Here is a 10,000-nt window from a genome sequence, read left to right as displayed (position 1 = left end):
GACGCAAGAGGACTACAAAGAGACGCAAGAGGACTACAAAGAGACAAGAGGACTACAAAGAGACGCAAGAGGACTACAAAGAGACAAGAGGACTACAAAGACATGCAAGAGGACTACAAAGAGATGCAAGTGGACTACAGAGACACTTAATGACTACAAAAGCATGCAAGACATCTTCAAAGAGACGTCCAGGGGCCCATTGTGTGATCGCGTGTCCATGACTGTCCCTGATGCGTCTCTGCATTCTGAGCTGGTCTGGGGTCAGTCTGAAGACCTCAGGTGGTCTGAGTCACACTGATCCCTTTCAGGCTTCCGTAGGAAACAGAAGCTGCTCTGCGGTCGGCGGTCGGAGTGTGTGAGGTTTCGTTTCCTCTCCACTTCCTGTGTGCAGCGCAGCGCTCGCCGTATTCCTCCAACCCTTCAGCCTCACCCGACCACGAAAACCACATCTGAGGACCGGCAGCGTGTCAACGAGTCGTTGGTGTGTGAACCGGCTTCCTGCGATCCGCTCACCACGCTTTCCTCTGTGAAGCATTGCAGCGAGGTCACCGGTTGATGTCATGTGATGATGATGATGTCACACATCTGAGACAAGGCAGCTGATTTAGGAACCTGGTGTTAAAATCAAGAAAACTAGATACGACAGGAAGCGGACTCTGCTTACACACACACACACACACACACACACACACACACGTTTACACAAGGCTCCTTGTTGTGTTCCCCAAACTGCCAGCAGCTGTGAAACCCAGACTGAGAATCTATTAGAGACTAGGGGATCCAGCTCGCCCCCCCAGTCCTCCAGTCCTCCGGACCGGTCCAACGCAGTGACGGCAGCGTTACCTCAGCAGGGATCAGGTTTTCATTAGACCGAGGGGGGGTTCTTTATGCCACCGACCGTCACGGCGAGGGTCCCGCTACGAGGGTTTAAAGTAAATCTAAAGCGTGTGAAACCAGACGGGGATATAAATTATGTCAAAACCTCGCAGAGCATATTTGGCCGCGGCGTGATCGATGTCTGCAGACCGTGACCTTCAGCACGCGCTGGGAGGCTTCGTCATGAGGGTTAAAAGGGAGCGGGAGATCGCCGGCATTGGCTGTACTTTGGGGCGTCGTACTGGACTGTGAAAGGAAACATACTTAGAACATGTTGAGGGTTGAAATTCATGAATATTAGTTCATCTACAGAGCAAATTAAATCAACCTGTCTGCCTGGCTGCTAGCCAGTTGCTAGCTATCAGCTAGCATTTTTGTGACTCTCACTGCTGAAAGGACAGACAAAGGTCGAGCTGTACACCATTTGGTTGTTCGTGATTAAATGTGTGATTATATGACTTTCGTATGCCGACTGGTTATTAGAATAAACCGATCATGAGCAAGAAGTACTTTTCTTTTTTGGCAAGTAAATGAAGGGGAAGCTGGTGGTCAAAAGTATACGATATGTCGTAATCCGAGCTTCACGGCGTCCAGGTGGCGACGGCGAGGATTCGTGTGTCGGCTTTATGGGACGTGAACCGGAGCGGCTTTAACATCGTTCCTAAATAAACACGACAGGCGTGAACATCTCACTTTAATCACTCGTAAAAGAAAATGTATTTTTGTATATTTGGTCTAAAACGTGGCATCAATGTTTATATTGTCTTATAAATTATTGCGTTATATATTTTATCTACAACACGTTAACCAAACAGAGCGTGACCTTAACGGCGGCCGGCGGGAACTCACCGTGAGATGGCCACATGGCGCCCTCACAGGGAGTTTCCACGGTAACGCAACCAGCTCGGCCAGCAATATAGTACAACACACACACACACACACACACACACACACACACACACACACACACACACACACACACACACACACACACACACACACACACACACACACACACACACACACACACACACACACACACACACACACACACACACACACACACACACACACACACACACACACACACACACACAGAGAGCCGTGAGGGGAAACCTCTCCACCAATCAGCTGCCTGCCAGACGGGGCAGATGTGGAAACAGAACGTCTTTCTTTCACTCCGAGCACCTTCGATCCTCCGTACGCTGACGGACGCCGCGCTGGGATTCCATTTTAACGCGTAAAAGATGAACTCGCGACCTTCCGTTACAGGTTGATGGACGGACGTCGTGATGTCATTGGTCGGTTCTAGACGATTTAAAGCACATGTTGTATTTTATTGTCTGGGAAGAAAAAAACATTGAATTTGGATTGGAAAAAAAATACACGGAAATAGATTTTTTTGTATTGTATTTTAACATATATCGATAAATAGGTGAACGATATGAGCGAGGATGTGATGTAGAAGTAATTTCAGCTGGACTTTTATATACTGGGTTGATTTTAAAGCGTTGCCATGGAGATTGTTTGCTGGTAACGTAAGTTGTCGGTTCCAAACGTTACACCATCTTCACTGTTGAACATAAATGTACCTCACAGACCTTCACACTGCTTTGTGTCAGCATTTTAAAGGTATAACAGCCACACGTTAACGCGGGGACAACCGGTGCTTGTTTGGAGATGTTGTTGTGTTTCTCGAGCCGCCTGGAAACTCTGGTTTGTCCATCGGAGACTGGAAGGACATCAAGAAACTACGCAGCGATCGTCCCTCAGAGAGACGGAGAACGTCCGCCTACCTTCTTCACCATCATTCCTTCACCATATGGGGCTCATCGGCTCGTTAAAAACAGCCCAAGGACAGAAACCTGGAGGTGGAGGTCGCGACCTCTGGAAGACAAAGAGCAGAGAGCGAGAAAATGTTGACATATTACCATTCATGTGTTCATGATTATGACATCTGCAGAGTGGAAAAGGTCCAAATGGCAAAAACATTATTTAACATTTGCACATCAGTGACATCAGGACTACAAAAAGATGCAAAAGGACTACAAAAAGATGCAAAAGGACTACAAAAAGATGCAAAAGGACTACAAAGAGATGCAAAAACACAAAACATGCACATCAGTTTGTCTGTAAAACCATCCGGGGAATCGGCGCTCTTCAACGGTTTTATATGAAAAGAAGTTTCATAAATACAAATATTTCCAGCAGATCTGAAGGAGTTGAGTTGGCCCAAAGAACACATTTTAACGTTCCTCATTCTAAGAATTAGCGCATCATGTTTGCGGCGTGAGGACATCACGAACACGGAGACGACCGGCCCAGCTGACGGTGCAAATGAATTATTTCCCAGACGGAACAAAAGGCCGAATGTTTCCCAGAGAAGTGACGTTTTGTCCGGCGAGCTGGACGCACGCCGCGGACGGAGGCCGCCTTTGTTTTGGCGGTGCAACGTTGTGGGAAAAAGACTTCCTGTGGGCCGACGTGGGGATGCTTGTGAGGTTGCTCATATGTCACCGAAACACAGACGTTTGTTCGGACTCGGCAATGTGAAGAGGTTTCTCAGCCCACGTGGGATGTTTTGGCACGTTTTTTACAGCCCAGTTTAATACTGGTGTTCGTAGCTATGGAAGCCCAGTAACGCCACTGTCAGGGGAAAAAAAACTTTATCAAAGAAATTAGAAACTTTGAGAAAGTTTCTCAAAATACTGAGTGTCTAAAAAATAGTATGTCAATAATCTGAGACCGTTTCTCGGTTTTGCTTGAAGTCGTGTTTTAGCACGTTTCGTTTACTTCCTCCAATCACATGAAGTCGATTTATACGGACACACGACGACAGAACCCAGACCCTGAAGCGGATCGCCGGGCCCCAGAAACGCCGTCGTGGTCGTTTCCCAGGAAGCTGAAAGACGCCTTTGTTCCCGCAACAATCCCTGGAATCCAAAGTATTCGATTACAAACGGGAGAATCCGAATTATGCCGAGTCACACAGAGGAAGAGGTTACGCAAATATCAAGAAGAAAAGAAAGCAACGGTGTCAACGCGGGCAGAAACGGGATGGATAGATATATTTAGAAATGATGTGTAAAGTCACCATCGTCTCAAAGGGGAGCAGAATGTTGAAAATCGACTCAGTGTTTTTGCAAAAGGCCAGCGATGACTCAGCGTTAGCGACCAGCGAACCACGTTAAAACCATTCTGCTCCCTTTTATGTCTCCGGGGATCTTTAAGTGTAAAGTGCGACGGACTTGGACTTCCTTAAACGGTTCCAGGGGTGAGATCCAGACAGAAACCTGGTCCGTCCTCTGGGACCATGACCCGGTGGTTTAGCCGGAGCCAACGGCAGCAGATCCACATCGACGGCTTCTGAAGTCACATCTGTAATGTGAGTTTTGTTTGAGCGTCGGGGGATTCGGTAACTCGATATTTAGACCTTCAGTGCTGCTGGAAGGACGGAGAGCAACGGTGACATCATGCAGGTCCAAACGGGAGCGGCGGTCCAGAGGCATCATCATCATCATCACCATCATCTTCTCCTTCTTCTTCTTCACCATCATGATCATCATCACCATCATCTTCTCCTTCTTCTTCTTCTTCTTCACCACCATCATCATCACCATCATCATCATGGCCGCTGTTGGATAAACACTCGGTGCTTCAGTCGAGTGTCTCTGAAGCCACAATGATGTAAAATCAGTGCATCAATGAAGAGCTGTCATTCTCTCTGCTGGCCACCAGGGGGAGACTCCTCTCTGGTTGTATAGAAGTCTATGAGAAAATGGTCCTACTTCTCTCTGCTGGCCACCAGGGGGAGACTCCTCTCTGGTTGTATAGAAGTCTATGAGAAAATGGTCCTACTTCTCTCTGCTGGCCACCAGGGGGCGACTCCTCTCTGGTTGTATAGAAGTCTATGAGAAAGATAAAATGGTCTGCAGGTCTACAGGAAGGTCTGAAGGTCTTGTGGTTTTAAAAAATTCTGGAAATTCTAAATTAGATTTTAATTTAAAAATAATTAACTATTTATAGTAACTTCTACTATAAATGCACTCATAAATCACTAGCAAAAAAAAACAATAACTTTATTTAATTAAAAATCTAAAAAGTAATTCAACAGAAAACATGAGTTTAGTTATTAAACTATAAATCTTTGTAATATTTTGGTTTTTTGATGTTTTTAGATATATTTAGGTCCATTTAGTGAGATTTCTGGAGCTTCCATCCTTATTGCATGATCTTAATCATCAGATGGAGAATGATCTTCCCTCATTTTAAAGCCAATATAATGATGAGAGTTGAGTTTATTGGGCGTAAAAACTCTGGATTTATTGTTTTATTCTCAGTTAAACACCAAATCGAGTGAGACGGTGCTCCCGTGTTACATTAGAGATGCATATTTCACTCACAGCTGTTGAAACCATCAGTGTAAACCTCAACATCTGGCTGGGGGGGGTGGGGACACATTTATTGGGGACACATGACTGCACCCCCCCCTCCCCCTGGAAACACAGCTGTCAGGTTAATGGTTCCCAGCTGAGAAAAGGTCTGTTTACGTTCTGCTGCTCCATCAATCCTTCGTCTCAGAGTAATTATTACTTCTCAGTAAACCGACTCAAGCCACCAAGACGAATCAGAATGCAGCATATAACCGTAATTCATATCAATCCTTTAAAAAAGTACTTATTTATTTAAATTATTCTAAATTTAGATGTGTCTAATATTTTGTCTTGAATTATATTCATATAAATGCTCCGTCTGGACTTATACATGAGAAACAGTTTAATCCGTATAAAAACTAAAAAGTGTAAAAGTAAATATTTTGTTTTCCTGCAGAGTTCACATTTTCAAAAAGACTTGTTACTTTAGTTTTAATGAATTTGAGGGTAATTATCGTTTATTTTCTCTCTCATTAAAATGACAAAAGATTCAGTTTGACTTGTAAAAAAAACAGCCAGTAGAAATCTCCTTCATAGAGATTCTTTTACTTTTTACTTTACATTAGTTTCTTGTTTTTCTACCCGAGTAAAGAAGTTGAATCAGTACTTGTACTTTTTAAATATTTATATTTGTATTTGTACTTGAATACCTTGAATACCTTGTACTGGAGTACAGAATATTGTCTTCAGATAAAACTCCTGTCATGGTTTCTACACCTGCTGGGTTCCTTCCATCATATTAAATTAGGATTATGGAGTAATATATAAGTGTATATCACAGTGTGTGTGTGTGTGTGTGTGTGTGTGTGTGTGTGTGTGTGTGTGTGTGCGCGTGTGTGTGTATGTGTGTGTGTAACATTAAGAAACCGTCCGTCCTGGCAGCTCAAAGTTCACGGTGACGTTTTTAAAAAGAGGACGCGGCGTCCAAAGTGGAAGATCTTCAGTTTTATTATCATATAATAAAAGTTCTGGAAAAGTGGGCGGGGCCTCTTCGTCCTCCGTGTCTCCGAACGTGACCAAGAGGACAAGTTATACGACCGACATGTGGAAGTGGATCTGATCTTAGAGCTGCTGCTGGAGGAGGAGGAGGAGGAGGAGGAGGAGAAGGAGGAGGAGGAGGAGGGGGAGGAAGCCTCCGTCTGTCATCCCCGTTTACTGCCCTTCACTCTGGCTGCTGGAACACCAACATTTCCCTTTTTACACCACCGTCTTCCAGGTGTCCTCTAGCGCCACCAGCTGGCCAAAAACATCCAAAATCAAACTGCACTGGACACGTCACCTTTTCATGACCCCAAAACTAAAACAAATATTTTAAGATTCTGATTAGTGAGCTTTTATTTTTAAATGTCCGATGTCAGGGAATGCTGTTGTGTTAAAAACAGAATAATAATAAAAATAAAAATAATAATCCAGTGACTGTTGGGCGTCCATCACCTCGTTGCAAACAGGAAGTGCTAACGGATCATTTGGCCAACTTTGAATGTTGCCAGATCAGTGATGTCACACCATGACCTCATCCATCACACGTTAGGATGTGATGTCATGCTGAGGATTAGCAATCAACTCATTGATGATGTGTGTGTGTGTGTGTGTGTGTGTGTGTGTGTGTGTGTGTGTGTGTGTGTGTGTGTGTGTGTGTGTGTGTGTGTGTGTGTGTGTGTGTGTGTGTGTTTTCTCTCGTATCACAGCACATAAACCCGTCTCACTTTACTGACCCGAGTTCAGCGTTATTCCATCAGGGTCCAGGAGCGGCAGCAGGAGGTCTGCAGCGCCACGTCGCCCTCTAGTGGAGGCCGACGGCTGTTTCACGGTCCAGCACTGAGGAGAACAAATGAAAGTGGGAAACGTAGAATACAGGGAGAATTTGGTCCCTTCTTCACCGAGAAAAGGCCCGGTCCGCTCACCGCCGGCCCGGTCCGCTCACCGCTGCCCGGTCCGCTCACCGCCGGCCCGGTCCGCTCACCGCCGGCCGGTCCCACCGAACCATCTCAGGATCACTAGAGCGTCGTAGTAAAGAGTCTGAAGGTTTTCTTTTACACTTGGAAACAGTTCAGACCTCCGTTGTTGAGCCTCCTGAACTTCCCCTTTAACTGCATTTGAAAATAGCAGTTCGTTTGGCTTGAAAAGGTCAAAAGGTCGAGCAGGAAATCTCCCCGAGGCCGAGGACACCTGTGAACAGATGAGTCATCAACCTGCAGCAACATGAGACCACGACGACTGCTTTCATGGCTCGTCGTCATTTACGGCTCCGCAACCAGACGGTTGAGGAGGTAAACTCATCAAATCAAGCTCATTAAAAACCAAACGGGAGTCTGAATGTTTATTATATCTTTATCAAACGTGAGGATGGAGTTAGAAAGATGTATTTACATATTTAAATAAAAAACAACAACAAAGACAAACTATTTATATCGTATTTACATCATTGATGAGCACGCTGACTCAGCAGTGTTGAAATCATTTCTGATCAAAGTGGAAAAAAACACATGAAATATGAAACTGATTTCTGGATCAGGTTCGTGGTTTTTTACGGTTCTGTATTTCTTATTAATTCTTTTTATGGGAAGATTTCTGATTCAGCGCTGAATTGATTTTCATATCAACAGAAAATGTTGACATTTTTGAAACACAAAAAGTCAAAGCTTCCCTGATTTTCTTTCTCAGATAATTAAATCCATATTTTAAAATATCCCATCTTATTTATTGAGAAAATAACTGATGAATTAACTGATAATCAACATAGTCGTAAACGAGTGACCTCCAGCGTTTCAGACAGGAAGTGGAAACGTTCCCCCGTCGGTAAAAAAAAACACCAACCAGATGAGAAATATAAACATTTTGCAAACGATCCTCTTTTTATTTATTTATTATTTTTGTTGTTTAAAACCAGGAACAGTGGCTTTTCATGACTCAGCGGTTTCCCGGCCACATATTTAACTTCATATCCACTTTTTCCCGCCAAAACTTTACTTTAATTTTTTTTTTACAAAAAAGTAAGAAATTCAACCGTATAAAAAAAAATTAAAAAAAAGTTTGTGAATATTTTTTCCAGACACGCAGGAGGAGCAAACAGAAATAATAAAAAAAAGAATATTTTCACTGATGTCTGCTGTAAATACACTGGTTAGCTTAGCTAAGCATAAAGACTGGAAACAAAGGGAAACGGCTAGCATGGCTCTGTTCAACGGTAACAAAAAGTTTACTGAATAACATGATTTATCCCGTCTGGTTAATCTGAAAAAAAGAGTCAAAAACAACTAATGGAGGAGAAAATATTCAGGCTTTCTTTTGCTAGATGGAAAACATCTGAATGGTGAAGTTGTTTCTATCTTTGATTGTCAAACTTCGTGTTTTATAGTTTTGCTGCTTTGAACATTAAAGGGCCACTCCAGTAGGATAAAGAATCCTACATTTCCCATGATGCCGAGGAAACCGAACGTGATGCGTTAAACTGACTCTTTAAAACAACAACAAAGAAATTCAGAAACATTTCATGGACAGAAGAAATAAAAACAGGAAGTGTTAAAGGTGCGAGGCATTAAGTAAAAAAAAATAAAAAGATTGAGTTTTGTTTCGACAGTCGATGAGTCATGTAATTAATTCATTCTGTGCAATAAAAACTATATATTTCCATAAATATATTTGATCATCAGGACAGAATATCGGTTGGTCCACTGAACTAAACAAAATATTAAATTCTGATTTTCCCTCCGAGCCTCATTCTCATTATTCCACTTTTTTTTATTATTACTATTTTAATGTTTTCTTGCCAAAAGATCAAAAAGACAAAAGAAATAAAAATAAAAAATACGTATAAAAAGATGACAAAACAAACAGAAATATCTACAGAGTGAACACCGATATTTACAACTATTAAATAATCCACATTCAAAACAAGAACATGATTTTTTTCTCCAAAGTGATGAAGTCATGAATGTGACGGCGGCCGCGTGAAGCCGGATCCTAGTGGATCCCTGAAGTGGGTCAGGATTCTGGGACCAGGAGGATCAAGTTCTTGGTCCATTAGTGTGCATTGATGACTCGGCAGATTCCTTTATTCCCGACCGATGCTCTGATCACATTATGTTTATGTTTTTACGGCTTTGGATTCATGTTTTACTGCCGTCGGGAGTCAAACTGTCGTCCTTCATCATATATAGTTATATATGCATAGAAAAAGGAAAATTAGAGATTGTATTTTAGATTAAATGACAATTTATATTTTTGAGTGATCACCGTCTGAAGCCTTAATTCCTTTAATTTTCTTTTTTTTTTAAATAATCTGCATATTATTCTTATATTTTTTCCCCCCAATATCCAAAGATATATTGTTTTTATGATATAAAATAAAAATGATGACTGAATCACACGACGTCTCCCGGCAAACATTGGGATCCGGCTTCATGCTGCGGCCGTCAGCGGTGACATCACGAACCCGGCTTCCTGTTCCACACGGCGACCAAACAGGAACCGCCGTCGTTGTCGAGGGCAACCGGAGATGCACAGTTCCAACTTAAACAAAACGCCTCATAGAAACGTTCCTCTCTTTTTAAGGTGGAACTGTGCAGCTCTGTGGCGCCGCCCGTCGGCATGGCAACGGAAACAAGCCTCCACGCTTCATTCACACACATCAAATATCCAAACGCAGGTTTACTTCCAGGCGCGGCGTGCTGCCGGGTCGGCATCCGACT

At 43.1% G+C, this 10,000-nt stretch overlaps 1 protein-coding gene and 1 long non-coding RNA gene across 3 annotated transcripts in view; both read right to left on the bottom strand.

The window, feature by feature from the left end:
- LOC311028436 overlaps nt 1-7,457 on the bottom strand; it is an 11,815-nt gene extending 4,358 nt beyond the window's left edge. Inside the window, exons 1-2 of the long non-coding RNA XR_014598724.1 lie at nt 7,025-7,457; nt 2,673-2,763 (exon numbers count right to left, since the gene is read on the bottom strand). This is a non-coding gene — a long non-coding RNA (uncharacterized lncRNA). The remainder of the gene's footprint in view (nt 1-2,672; nt 2,764-7,024) is intronic.
- A 158-nt stretch (nt 7,458-7,615) lies between these two features.
- The window catches only part of atf6b (activating transcription factor 6 beta), an 11,514-nt gene continuing 9,129 nt past the window's right edge, over nt 7,616-10,000 (bottom strand). For both annotated transcript variants that reach the window (XM_084033005.1, XM_084033006.1), the window contains one exon: nt 7,616-10,000. This exon is cut by the window's right edge and continues 437 nt beyond it. The gene's annotated coding sequence lies outside the window, so the exon portion shown is untranslated.

Source organism: Eutrigla gurnardus (genome assembly GCF_963514095.1).
Source record: "Eutrigla gurnardus genome assembly, chromosome: 17".
NCBI classification, from domain to species: Eukaryota; Metazoa; Chordata; class Actinopteri; order Perciformes; family Triglidae; genus Eutrigla; species Eutrigla gurnardus.
This window is presented reverse-complemented; position numbering and strand designations above follow the sequence as displayed.